The sequence below is a fragment of the Carya illinoinensis genome, chromosome 2 (assembly GCF_018687715.1).
Source record: "Carya illinoinensis cultivar Pawnee chromosome 2, C.illinoinensisPawnee_v1, whole genome shotgun sequence".
NCBI classification, from domain to species: domain Eukaryota; kingdom Viridiplantae; phylum Streptophyta; class Magnoliopsida; order Fagales; family Juglandaceae; genus Carya; species Carya illinoinensis.
Window position 1 is genome coordinate 3490004 of NC_056753.1, and position 15451 is coordinate 3505454.

Below are 15451 nucleotides of genomic sequence, written 5' to 3' on the forward strand. Positions count from 1 at the left end.
TTTTGTTTCTGATATGTGAAGTCCTGTTAGATGGCTACTCTCATTTGCCTTTCCCCCATAAACTTGGGTTGATGATTAGATTACTTGAGAAAGAACAGGCTAAGCTTCTCAACTATATACACTTAAACCCATAAAGTCACACATCTTAATCCTTAAAAGAAATAAAATAAATACACGTCTTAATCCTAACTCAGAGAAGCTGAGACGATATGTCCAATAATGAGTGATGAATCCCCTCTAATTTGATGTTATAATGGCAAATCATAATCATAATCACAACTTACATTCATAAAAAAAAATTCTTAATTTCAAAATATGGGAATAAATTGAATGGCCGATGATCTAAAATCAACTACTCAACTAATTAACACTTTAAACATCATAATCACAATCACAATTTTTAGTTTCGTTCATAAAACTAAAATCAACAAAAAAAATAAATACAACCTGGGTTCTCCGAAGAAGATTCCTGCTTTTCAGGTTCGTGTCCCGTCGCGGCCTCAAGGGGGTGAAGACCAAGATTGGATGGAGGTTTGGGGGAGGGCACGAGGAGAAGACTGAGTGGGTTTTCTGGGAAGACGAGTGGGTTCATAGCTCTCTGGGAGGACGACGGGGAGAGGGAGGCCGAGTGGCTTCACGGCTTTGGGTTAGGGTTCGTGTCGCCTTCAAATGGGTTCTCTGGGTTAGGGTTCCTCAAAGCTAGCGTCGGATGAGAGGGATGATGAGAAAGGAGAGATGAGAGGGAGCTGAAAGGGTTAGGGTTGGGGTTCGTGGGGGATTGAGAGGAAAGAGAGAGATGAGAGGGGGGACGAGAGAGAAGCGTTAAACAAGTCTGGGAGGGGGGGGAAGTAGGCGTCGAGCCAAATTCAGTCATAATGTAAACGGCGTCGTTTACATTATGAAGCCACGTAAGACCCGAGGTCGCACCAGGGATATACCCCAGTTGCATATAGACTTTTCCTTCTTAAATTTAAGCATCTGATCCGAAATGGGTGCTTTCAATTCCAATCTCTTTGGATACCCTCTTCCAGCTTTTCCTCGATCTTCTCTCTTATCTTTTACGATTATTTACTTAATCCCACAGACTTCTTGATGTCCTTGTGAATCAAACAAGTTCTACATAGTGCTTGATTCGGTCTTGAAAACCCAGTTAGGTTACGCATTTCTTGTATTTCCAAACTCGAGATACCCGACTGAGTTTTGGTGTCTAGGAATGAAGGATTCGCAGCGGTATCGCAGGGCTGCCCAGCCAAGTTCTTCAACTGCATCGAAGCAGAGGCAGAGTGGGTACAAACCTTTTGATAGGGAGACAGACTGGCTTGAAAGTCCATGGCGTGAAACTAGTCATATTAATGGAGATTTGGACTCTGACCAAGGGCCCAAAATCGTGATGTCAAGAACCACCAACCCACTGAAATTCAGCAGGAGGCATCATTCATCGAGATTTGAACATGATGTCTCATCACCTGCAAAGGTTACTACTTCAGTGACCAGCCCGACTCAAAGGAGACGCAGCAACAGCAAGTCACCGTACAAGCCAGCACGGAGAGACGATGGTGCCGGTGCTGCTCTTTCACCCCCAATGGGTTTTGAATATGAGAGAAATATTACTCCCATGTCAAGACCAGAGCGCGAAAGCCATGTTTCTCCCTATAAACCAAGGTTAGATGAGCACAAACTCGATAGGAATGATTTTGCAGGGTCGACTAGAAAGCAACATCACAGAACTCTGAGTAGAGATGGAAATGGAGCTCATCCAGTACAGCTTCTTGAAGTTGATAGAGTGGTAGGTGAGAAAGCAAACTACAGGTGTAGATCAGCGACTGCTCCAAGATTCAGGAAAAATGATTATGGTAATATGCTGCAGAGAGAAGAGAGTGCCACCTCACCATTGCAAAACATGGTTCACAAACATAAGGAAGCTGTGAATCATGTAAAAACACCTTCAATAGGTGAACTCAATGAAATGATTGCCAAGGCAAAGCTTTCTATTGGTCTTCAAGATAATGCACATGTACTTGAGAGCATTGAATCCATTTCACCAGGTGATATCTTCTTTTCCAGGGATCACACAGCACTGGCACTACAGAAGAATGTTTTGCCCAAAAATAATGGTTCTGAAAGGCATTTCGCCCCAAAGCCTGGAATGATGTCATCAAGAGATGCTGCTGCTCACCAACTATTTAAAGTAAATGATACTTTTGATCTTAACCCCAGGAATACTCCATCCCGAACTGGTTTTTCGCAAACAACTATTTCCTCTAGCTCTGCTATTGTCAACGTACAGCAGTCCTCACGTTATTTGTCATCATACGCTAAAAACTCAGTGAAAGTTTGAAAAACTTCAGATTTAGAATAGAGAAAATAAATCCAAGTGAATCTGCTATAATTATCAATGAAAGTCACATAATATTTAAATTTTTCATGTGAACTAACCTGGAAAGGTCCCCAAACATCACTATGGATAAGATCAAAGCAATGAGAAGCTCTACTAGCATTCAAAGGAAATTGAAGAATTTTGCTTTTACCAAGTTTACAAGAATCACACTCAAGAGATAAAGAGGAACGTATTTTATTATCAAGAAAACCCGAGTGCAAGACATGAGAGAAGATTTGAGTGCTAGGATGGCCTAAACGACGATGCCACACCATACTCAGATCAGGAACATTATTACAAGCAAAAGACTTAATTGACGAAACTGAAGAAAGTGCTGGAGCAGGTAAAAAAATAATGGAAACAAGCGCCCCACTTTAGGTCCCTTCGCGATCGGCTCCCCCGTTACCTTATCCTATACAACACAACCATTACCAGAAAAATTAACAGCACTATTAGGATGGTTCAGATCCAAAGTATCGATGGTGAATCTCAACATTCTCACCGTACATATGAGTCTGGAATTATCTAAATAGTTTATCAGCACTATTTAATCATCGCAATTGAACTCCAACTGGCATAAATCAAGCCCAAAATGATCTGCAACTCATGGATGGTTCAGATCGAAAGTACCGATGGTGAATCTCAACATTCTCACCGTACAGATGAGTCCAAAAGATCCAAATAGTTTGTCAGCACTATTTGATTATCGCAATTGAACTCTAACTAGCGTAGATTAAGCTCAAAATGATCTGCAACTCATGGACGATTCAGATCAAAAGTACCAATGGCAAATCTCAAGATTCCCACCGTACAGATGAGTCCAGAATGATCCAAATAGTTTGTTAGCACTATTTGATCATCTCAATTTAACTCCAAATGGCATTGACAAGCCTAAAATGATCTATAACTCATGGACAGTTCAGATCGAAAGTACCGATGGTGAATCTCAACATTCCCACCATAAGGATGAGTCCCGAGTGATTCAAATAGTCGGAAACTACTATTTGATTGTTGAAATCGAACTCTGAATAGCTTAGATCTAGCCCAAAATGATCTGCAACTTATGGACAATTCAGATCAAAAATACCGATGGCGAATTGCAAATTGATGCTTGTTAATCAACCCGCATCAATTTGAGGGGGGCTTTCAACATACAGAAGTCCTCACGTTATTTGTCATCTTTGTAATATTGTATAGTTGTAGTATTTTAGATTGTAGGCTACCCATGACACTGCTAAATATTAAGCATAATTTAAGACCTCACAAGTTAGGTGGTGCTACACACAGTGCTGCTAAGTATCAGACGTAATTGAAAGAATCACATGTTAGGTGGTATTCTCGCTCAAAATAAATAGTACATAGTCATATAAATTTGTTCTATAAAATGGGAGGAAATCCTCTCAAAGTATCATCGAATCCATTTGACAGCTATGAGTGGGAAAAATAACGGTGAACTTAGCAACAAGAGTAGTAAGATGAGTGATACTAGTGGAAGAACCACTGAGAGCATGAGAAAATTCACAGCCAATAGGAGGAAGAGTCAATCAAATCCATGGTTCGCTTGCATGAGAAAGGGCCCTTGTAGAACATCAAAATCACCTGAACAACGACCAGTTGATGAAACTATGTTTATTGAGAAGGCATTTGTTGTTGCAGATGGAGACAAAGAAGCAAACGGTGCATGGCTCACCGTTTACTATTTTGGCTCATTAGGCACCGTTCGGTGCTTTTGTATTGTTAGGCACCTCCCCACCTCCCCAAGAATCATGCAGCAAATTGTTGCAACGTAGTGATCTGCTCTCCTATAAATAGGAAAGCTTAAGTGTGCAGCAGAGTGTGCAGCAGAGAGTGCAGAAGAGAGAACGAAGAGAGGAAGAGAGTGGGTGAGCAGAGAGAAAATTTTTCTGTAAAAATAATTTCATAGTGAAATAACAGCAGCTGTGGACGTAGGCAATTGCCGAACCACGTTAAATTTTATCCCTCCTTTATTTAGAATTGTTTCTGTGTCAGAACAGCTCCCAACAACTGGTATCAGAGCACTGGTTCGAGCTGTCCAAAAATTCAAGTTGTTCAAAATCAATTTTTGACAACTCCACGGTGTTCCTCGCGTCGAGACGAATCCGTTTCCACAAACGGAATCAAAAACGGAGGTCGGATGAGGCTACACGCGCCCCTAGAAGATAGGCGCGTGCATCTACTGCAACCCACGCGCCCCACGCGCTCTGGAGGTTGAAGACGCGTGCACCACACACGCTCACGCGCCCCCACGCACGCCAGAGGTTGAAGACGCGTGAAGGACACGCGCCCCCACGCGCCCTAGAGAGGTTCGGCGCATGTGTCACACGCGCCTCACTCTCCCCCACGCGCCACAGTACTGTACACGCGTGTATTACACGCGCCCACGCATTGCCCACGCGCACTGTGCAGCGCGTGTATCTCACGGGCCAGACAGATCAGAACCGTCCGTTTTTCAGATCTGTTTTTGGCTAGATCTAAGCTATTCGGAGTCCGATTTCGACGATCAAATAGTACTTTCCAACTATTTGGATCATTCCGGACTCATCCGTACGGTCGAAATTTTGAGATTCGGCATCAGTACATTGGATCTGAACCATCTACGTGTTGCAGATCATTTTTGGGCTAGATCACGCCAGTTGGAGTTCCATCGCGACGATCAAATAGTGCTGACAAACTATTTGGATCATTCCGGACTTGTTTCCAGCTAATTCGAGTGTTTCGGACGCAACGATGATCTTTGTTTGTTTGAATTTGAACTCATTTGTAAAGTTATGGCTGGAGAAGAAGCTAAAGGTGTTGGTATCGAGAAATTTGACGGTACAGACTTTACCTACTGGAGAATGCAGATAGAGGATTATCTCTATGGGAAGAAACTACATCTTCCACTCCTAGGAAGAAAGCCAGATGACATGAGCAATGAAGATTGGAGTTTCCTTGACAGACAAGTGTTGGGAGTCATTCGACTAACACTGTCAAGATCAGTTGCACACAATGTGGGAAATGAGAAGACCACGGCGGATTTGATGAAAGCTCTATTGGACATGTACGAGCAGCCATCAGCCAATAATAAAGTGCATTTGATGTACAAGCTATTCTACTTGAGAATGGCAGAAGGAACTCCAGTTATTCAACATCTGAATGAGTTCAACACCATCATCAATCAATTAGCTTCAGTGGGGATTAAATTTGATGATGAAGTACGTGCATTGATTGCTCTAGCTCAATTGCCAAAGAGCTGGGAGGCCATGAGAACAGCTGTCAGCAATTCTTATGGCAAAACAAAGATGAAGTATCAAGATATCCGGGAATATATTCTTAGCGAGGAAGTTCGCAGAAGAGATACAGGAGAAGCATCAACTTCCAGTTCTGCCTTAAACCTCGAGACGAGAGGTAGAGGAGCTAGTAGAAGTTCAAATCGGGGCAGATCGAAGTCCCGAAGAGGCAGAAGTAAATCTAGATCCGGAAAACAAGTACAGTGCTGAAATTGTGGCAAGATTGGCCACTTCAAAAATAATTGCAAGGAAGCAAAGAAGAAGAATGAGCATGACTCTGTTAATGCCACAACAGAAGAGCTCCGAGATGCCTTACTCCTTTCAGTCGACAACCAAATTGAATCTTGGGTGTTAGATTCAGGAGCCTCGTTCCACACTACAGCACACCGAGAAATCACGCAGAATTATGTCACTGGTGATTTCGGGAATGTGTACTTAGCAGATGGTGAAGCGTTGGAAATCGAAGGCATGGGAGATGTACCAATCAATCTGCCCAATGGAAGTGCATGGTTGCTACAGAAGGTGCTCCCAAGCTCATGAGGAACCTGATTTCTGTAGGACAACTTGATGCTGATGGGCATTCGGTACTATTTATCGGTGGCACGTGGAAGATAACAAAAGGAGCTATGGTAGTTGCTCGAGGCACAAAAACAGGTACTCTATACATGACTTCAAGTATTAGAGATACTATTGCAATTGCTGATGCAAATGCCAACCTATGGCATCAAAGGCTTGGTCACATGAGTGAAAAAGGAATGAAAGTACTATTATCCAAGGGGAAGTTACCAAAGTTGGAATCAACTGATTTCGACATGTGTGAAGGTTGCATTTTTGGGAAACAGAAAAAAGTTAGTTTCCTGAAAAATGGTAGAACTCCAAAATCTACAAAGTTGGAGTTGGTACACACAGATTTGTGGGGGCCATCCCCAGTCGCTTCTCTTGGAGGATCGCGGTACTATGTTTCATTTATTGATGACTCAAGCAGGAAAGTATGGGTTTATTTTTTGAAAAATAAATCTGACACATTTGATACTTTCAAGAAGTGGAAAGCCATGGTTAAAAATGAAACAGGCTTGAAGTTAAAATGTTTGAGGTCAGACAATGGAGGAGAGTACATCGACGGAGGGTTCAAAGAATTCTGTGCTGCAAATGGGATTAAATTTCAGAAGACTATTCCCGGGACACCGCAACAGAATGGCGTAGCTGAACACATGAACTGAACTCTCAACGAACGTGCCAGAAGCATGAGGCTGAATTCAGGATTGCCTGAATGTTTTTGGGCTGATGCAATTAACACTACAGCCTATTTGATTAATCGGGGACCTTCAGTTCCCTTAAAGTTCGATCTACCAGAGGAAGTCTGGAGCGGAAAGAAGGTAAATCTTTCCCATTTGAAAGTTTTTGGCTGTTTATCATATGTTTACCTAGATTCTACTGATCGTAACAAGTTAGAAGCCAAATCTAGAAAATGTTTTTTCATCGGTTATGGTGATGAAGAATTTGGCTATTGATTTTGGGATGATAAAAATCGCAAAATCATCAGAAGTAGAAATGTGATATTCAATGAGCAGATTTTGTACAAAACTAAGTCACAAGCTGAATCTGAGGAACAGCCAAAGAAACCTGAGGTTGTTGATTTTGATGTTACTCGAGTCAACACTGATCAGAACGAGGATCAAGAAAATGATGATACACAGATCGAACAACGTACACCACTCACTGCTACTCGAAGATCTTCAAGGACAATCAGGCCACCACAGCGGTTCTCACCATCTCTATACTACATCTTGCTAACAGATAGTGGTGAACCGAAAAGTTATGATGAAGCTCTACAAATTGAAGATTCGATCAAGTGGGAGAAAGCCATGCAAGATGAGATGGAGTCACTGATATCAAATCAGACATGGGAGCTAACTAAGTTTCCAAAAGGCAAAAAGGCTTTGCACAATAAATGGGTGTACAGAATTAAGGAAGAGCACAATGGTAGCAAGCGCTACAAAGCCAGAATGGTCGTGAAGGGGTTTCAACAAAAGGAAGGTGTCGACTACACAGACATTTTCTCTCTAGTTGTAAAATTGACAACGATCAGGCTAGTGTTGGCAATTGTGGCTGCAGAGAATCTACATCTTGAGCAGTTAGATGTGAAGACTGCATTCCTTCATGGTGATTTGGAGGAAGACATCTATATGCACCAGCCACAAGGATTCTCAGTGAAGGGAAAAGAGAATCTAGTTTGCAAACTAAAGAAGAGATTGTATGGCCTAAAACAAGCTCCACGACAATGGTACCGAAAGTTTGACAACTTCATGTGCAGTAATGGATTTACAAGATTGCAGGCTGACCATTGTTGCTATATGAAGAACTTTGACAAGTCTTATATTATCCTACTGTTGTATGTGGATGATATGCTCGTTGTAGGGTCAAGCATCGAGGAAATCAATGAACTAAAGAAGCAGTTGTCAAAGCAGTTTGAGATGAAGGATTTGGGTGCTGCAAAACAAATCCTTGGTATGAGAATTATTAGAGACAAGTCTAATGATACTCTCAAGCTCTCGCAGGAGGAGTATGTGAAGAAGGTGCTCAGAAGGTTTAACATGAACAAGGCGAAACCAGTGAGCACACCCTTAGCTAGTCACTTTCGACTAACTAAGGATCAGTCGCCAAAGACGAAGGAAGAGCAAGAATGCATGAACAGAATACCCTATGCATCTGCTATTGGTAGTCTTATGTACGCCATGGTCTGTACAAGGCCAGATATTGCACAAGTAGTAGGAACTGTGAGCAGGTACATGAGTAATCCAGGAAAGCAGCATTGGGAAGCAGTCAAGTGGATTTTAAGATATCTACAAGACTCTTCAGATATGTCACTATGCTTTACAAAAGCAGGTTTAAAACTACAAGGATATGTAGATGCTGATTTAGCAGGTGACGTTGACAGCAGAAAAAGTACTACTGGATTTGTGTATACGCTAGGTGGTACAGCTGTATCGTGGGCTTCTAAGTTACAGAAGATTGTTGCTCTCTCAACTACAGAAGCGGAATACGTTGCTATAACTGAAGCAGGGAAGGAAATGGTTTAGTTGCAGTCATTCTTGGAGGAATTGGGAAAGAAGAATGAAAAAGGCATTCTGCACAGTGATAGTCAGAGTGCTATTTTTCTTGCAAAGAATCCAGCCTTTCATTCCAGAACAAAACACATACAGTTGCGATACCATTTTATCCAATCTCTTCTCGATAGTGGACAGCTGATACTTGAGAAGATTCGAGGAACAGAGAATCCAGCAGACATGTTCACAAAAGTAGTTACTGCTGACAAACTGAAGCTGTGTATAGTTTCAGTTGGACTTCGTACTTAAAGGCATGACTTGAAGTTGCTGTGATGATTGCTATGAAGATATGTAGACTCATTTGTCTCCAAGTGGGAGATTGTTGCAGATGGAGACAAAGAAGCAAACGGTGCATGGCTCACCGTTTACTATTTTGGCTCATTAGGCACCGTTCGGTGCTTTTGTATTGTTAGGCACCTCCCCACCTCCCCAAGAATCATGCAGCAAATTGCTGCAACGTAGTGATCTGCTCTCCTATAAATAGGAGAGCTTAAGTGTGCAGCAGAGAGTGCAGCAGAGAGTGCAGAAGAGAGAACGAAGAGAGGAAGAGAGTGGGTGAGCAGAGAGAAAATTTTTCTGTAAAAATCATTTCATAGTGAAATAACAGCAGTTGTGGACGTAGGCAATTGCCGAACCACGTTAAATTCCGTCCCTCCTTTATTTAGAATCGTTTCTGTGTCAGAACAGCTCCCAACATTTGTGGTTGAAAACCTCAGACAGTTTTGGGCGGATAAACATCAGCCTGGTTCATTGAATGGATTCACTTGCCACAAACAAGAGTTTCAACTTCTTAAGCAAATTGTAAGTAATTGCATAATGGAAAACTCTTTCCTCCTGTTATATTTGTCTCATCGCAATGGTTATGGGTAGAAAGAAAAGGTATATTTGTAGGCCATTGTAGAAGACACTCCCTCCACACTGTTTACAAGACAAGATTGAATTGTAAGAGAAGTTACGAATTAAATCCTGTCATGTCAAAGGTATGGAGTGCGTGTCTTCCACGCTAGCTTGCATATAGGACTCTGCTACAAATTCCATCCGGTTTCACTGGCAAGCTGCTATGATTACAATCCTATTCATCTTTGTCGGTATCTTATGTCATTGTCCATTTACATGCACAACTCATACTATGTTGAATTCCTAGGTGTCCCATGACGTCTGTCCCCACATTTTGCTCAAGGGACCATCTGGTTCAGGGAAGAGAGCACTAACAATGGCTCTTCTACAAGAAATATATGGTGATGATTGCTCGAATGTATGTTCCTAGTTATGAAATTCAAGAAAAGTTTTTCTAAGGTTTTTTTTTTTTCTTTTACATTATTTATGGATGCCTAAGCTTGCATTATCTAAATCATATACAGATATCGCATGATCTCAGATGTTTCCAGATTCAGGTATGCTCTACTCTAATAGGTATAGAAATATCTTGTCCTTTTAGTGAGAAATTTAGAAATATCGCTAAGGCTATATAATCTGGGAGTAGCAATTGAACTTAATTATGTTTTTAAACTAAAGGGATATTTCGAATCTGCTGTGACCTTATATGGTCGCCTGATAAAATTGAAATCCACTAGCTCTATAAATACTTGAGTACTGAGATGTGCTGAATCCAACTAGCTATTGTCACAACATATTTGCATGACTCTTGTTTTCAAAAGCCAGAAACTCGTCAGATTTTAGATTTTTCATGAAATTTGGGAGATTTAAAACTACGAAATATGCATCAATGGAGTTACATGTAACGAAAATTTTTCATCTTTCAAGGTACTTGAATTCTTCTGTTATGATTTGAATCTTAACAGTACTAACTACTAAGATAAGAGTAATGATATGGTCCCTAAGGAGTTTGTAAGGTTTTGTTGTTAACTTTGTATCAAGTTTAGCATTTTCCACTAAGACAACATTTTTTATGTTAGTCCTAAAAAAGCTAATTATGCCCAAAAGAATGCATTGATCTTTCCCTGGAATAAAGGTTGATTTAAAGTTCAGGCAGCTACAAATAAGTTGATATTGATAATCAGTTAGTAGTTTTAAAGGTTTACCTCTCAAACAAGTGTTTGGAGTTCATGTTCTATACTACAGGAAAGAAGGCCAGTGCAAGTACTCGTTCCATTAACATTCAGCACTCACCATGTGGAGCTCAATGTAAACTTGGAAGCAAATGCTAAACATGCATTAATAGGGATAGTCAAGGAAATAAGCAGTCAATATGCAGTCCCCCCTGAAGTCGGTAATGTCAATTTCAGGCCAGAATATAAAGGTCAATATTTCTAAATGTCTGCACGAGTTCTCTTGATGGTTTAACTAACACAATCTTAGATTTCTCTTCTTCTTCTTTTTTTTTTTTTTTTTTTTTTTAACTTGTTTCTTGTTGTTTTCAGTGATAGTCCTATATGAGATTGACAAAGCAGCGCAGAGCACCCAGCATTTGATGAAGTGGATCATGGACTGTTACACAGAGTCTTGCAAACTCATTCTCTGCTGTGAAGATGATGCAGACATCCTTGAATCTGTGAAAACACGCTGCAAGTTGTGAAGGTTGATGCCCCTGTTACTCATGAAGTAAGTTTCAGATTGATTTCTTATCTCAAATGTACATTGACAGTTATAGTACAAGGAAAAATACATTTTGCACCCTCAAACTACCAAGGTTTTACACCTTACACTCCAAAGTCCAAACTATACATACATTTTGCACAGAAATATCAATTTTGATAATTTTTAGTGCAAAGGGCAAAACCCTTACTAGTTTGATCGTACAAAGAGTGTTTATCCCTATAAGATATTAGAATGTTTCAGTTTCTTCCGAGCTTCTGACTTCTCTCCTAAACTCCATTCAAACCTCCAAATTCCCAGATCATGGAGGTTCTGATGCAGATAGCAAGAAAGGAGGACTTTGATCTACCTACGACCTTTGCCACTAAGATTGCTACTAAATCAAAGCAGAACCTGAGAAAAGCAATCATGGCTTTGGAAGCATGCAAAGCACACAAGTTAGTTCTTGAAGAGAATAAAAAAATAAAAAAAATTCCAACAATGTAACTATATTTACACTTAGGTTGCTATGCCTATGCAGTTACCCTTTCGACGATGACCAACCAATTTCAACTGGATGGGAAGAAGTCCTAGACGAACTTGCTGCAGATATCCTAGTTGATCCATCCCCTACGAGGTGAGTTTTTCTATATATATATATATTTTTTATTCTTTTACGAGAGATACTGATCACACAACAAGTAGAATTCATATGAACAGCATTTAATGTCACAAGATTTACAGATTGTGTCTATCTTTCTTTGAACTATAGAAAATATTTTTGATCAAAAAATACGAGAGATCACAATCTTTCTAATCTTATACCTGATGACTAGTCTTGAAAGTTGAAACAGTAAATGACACAGTCCCTGTTTGAGACTTTGAGATAAGTTTGATGCATTTTACTCAATATCCTGCAAGCTACCCTCGGTCTCTAGCCCTTGAAATGAGAGATAATCGTCCGGAGGCTGCTTAAATATGTCATCTGGGTATAAGCAGGAAGAACTCACTCCAGCAATTGAATCATAGGCATAGATCGAAATTAGCATATTTTTAATGGCATTCCTCATTTCTTTCTTGGTTTTGTCAGATTATCTTATATACGGGAAAAGTTTCAAAAGCTGCTTTTGGATTTTGTACACCCAAACTCATCCTCCAGGTTGTACATTTAAGATGCCTAGAATCTAGATAACTACTCGGAATATGTACCAATGAAGATAATCTCGGAATATGCCTAGAATCTAAATAACTCCAGGTTGTACATTCAACACTTCTCAACTCTTTTCACTACTATTCATTACTTTATTATTATTTTTCACCTACTTTTATTACTATTCATTACTTTTTACCTATTTTTTATTATTATTCATTACTTTATTATTACTTTTCACCTACTTTTTATTACTATTCACAACTCTCCTCAACACTTCTCAACACCCAAACCTACCCTCATTACGTTTCCAACATGCAGAAGCTCGTGGAACAGTTCCTTAAGCGAGTAGAGACTAGTTCAAAGAGGCAACTTTATTATTGGCATGTTATTATGTGAGTGCTATTTCTTTTTCTTACTTTTTTTTTCTATTTTATATTACACGTTGATGTGACATATTTTAAGTGATTATTTTAATCGATTATTTAAATGATAATTTACTTAAAATATGACGACACATTGATTGATATAACTGAGGATGACAAGATTAATGATGAAAAATAGCATTTCCCCAACTCAGAATGAGACTCTTGTCTGTTGTCTCTGGCAGCTTAGTTGCTATGCTCTGTTACATTTGTGTTGTTGAGAAGGTGATTCTAACTCAAGTTTGTTGTTGACAGAATAAGAAACTCCCAGCAGGAACAAGTGCTATACTGAAATTAGAAGGTAATATAAAAGGCACTGTTTTATGTCATTATTTATAATGATGCATGCATATCAATCACAGGAACAATACTACTTACTCTTCATCTTAATCTTTTTCATATTCATTACACCATCTGATATGGCATATTTTAAGTGATTTAATAAACAAACCATTTGAATGAAAAATCACTTATTTCATTGATTCTCATTTCAATTTGTGCCAATTTTTTTTCTGCAGAATTTGTGGCCAAGTTCATCAGTATATACAGGAAGAGTTCCAGGAATCGTCAGTACATATAGTTAACACCGGACTTGTTTGTAGGTATCATAGTCATACAGATGCAGCTGCTACTTGATACTGCAAAAAGCCGAAAACAAAAATGAATAATTAGATGGCGTGTAAGGCTTTCTATATGGGGTTGGCAACAGTAGAGATATGGCACACAAAAACTGTTGCTCTCTAAAAGCTCAAATCCCTTATTAAGGTTTGCCTGTGGAGTAATGAATGGTGATTGTCTTTTTTTCTCTTTTTTTGGGTTTGCCTTCTTAGCATTTTTAATGGATTATTCACCTTATCCTTTAAAATATATCATTAAAATCTATTTTTTTTATTTTACATATTGATTTTTATAATATACCATACATCAGCTTATCTATTTTTTCTTCATATCATTTAAATACTATACTTCTTATATTTTGTGGGAGAAAAAGTATAAGGAGAGAGAAATTATTGTGAGAGAAAAAATACAAAAAGAGATAGAAAATAAATTTAAAAAAATGTTTACATTTGTGTATAGCCCCTTCTACATGTGGAAGCAACAATATTGATAAATTGATAATAGGAATGAAATGCATCATCCGTTGGGTGCACTTTCGAGTTGCTTTCCTTCAAATTTTACATAAAAATGGATCTACAAAACCCATTAAGGGGCTCTTTTCAACCCCTCCTGCTTTTATATTTATTTGAGTTTCCACCTGCTTTTACTTTTAATAAAAGAACCGTCCAAAAATGATCTCTTTGAGCATTGACATTGAATTAGCCATCCAAATTTTTAAAATTTGAAAAATATATAACTTTTTTACTTTTATAGCTAATCACTCAAAACTTAAAGCCATCCATGTTCATCCTCAAGTTTCTTGTATAAAAATAAATAAAAAATAATGGACGTCCAAAAAGCTCCCCCCCCCCCCGGTCTATATATAAATGTATATAATTTTTTTGATCCAAGCTCCAACGACTCAGGTCTTTGATCTTGGGCCTGCAAACACAGAGAAAACACAAAGAGACGGAGGCCTTGGTGGAAGCAGGAAAATATTTGATGCCTAAATCAGTATAATTTTAGTAATTTATGTGAGTGAATAGAAAGTTCAGATAAAGTTCTTTGTACCTGAGAATTGTCTTTTATACCTGGTTTCTAAAGGTCAATTGCCCATGCCCTGTGTTAGGGGATGTATCCCCTCAAAACAGTTCCTTTAGTCAAATTCTTTTAATGTGGCATGGCTCCTTGTCCTTTCTATCCCGCAGGCATACGCCGTTAGATTCCTCCTCTTTTCCCTATTAGAAGATCAATGGCTCCTCACATTTCTTGTCCACTTACCTGTACAGTGCTATTTGAAGCTAGGTATCGTAAGGGGATGTTAAGGTAGCATATCCCCTCCTTCCTTGCATCATGAGGGTTTCCCGTGCATTTAGGATCGTAGGCCAACCATTGCTCCAAGGCCGGGGTCCTCTAATGGGCCAAAGGGTCACCTAGTCAAGCTGGACTCCTTATGTTTGGATTTATCTTCTGGACCTTCAGCTCGAGGGGAAAAATCCCCTTACAGAATGTATATATATAAACCTCACTTATGGTAGAGTAATACACCATAACAAAATCACTTAAGGGTTACATCTCAACCAAACCATAAAACCTTATCACCCACCAACTAATTATTTACATCGAAAATTTTAAATTATGAATTTCTATTTAAATTAATAGAATTTATCATTTTTATTTCCTAAAACTCATTGTCTGTTGACACTTTCACAGCCAAAGTATTTCACAAATATAATCAAGCTAAAAAGAATTTAAAATTTCAATTAATTATAGCCTAATCATAAAGCCATACCAATTTGTAGAATTATTTTTATGTAATTTTTTTTTTTTTTTTTGTAGATGTAGCACTCCTCTCTAAGAGAAATATTCTAATACACCATATAAAGAGCATTTATTCTCCCCCTTCAGATATACCCACTACAAGAAGGAATGAACTCCACTATAAGGAATAAGAACAGAACCACACACAC

General features: G+C 39.1%; 1 pseudogene; it reads left to right on the forward strand.

Moving 5' to 3' along the window:
* The first annotated feature begins 1213 nt into the window (after positions 1 to 1213).
* LOC122301613 lies at positions 1214 to 13750 on the forward strand (annotated as a pseudogene).
* Positions 13751 to 15451: the final 1701 nt, after the last annotated feature.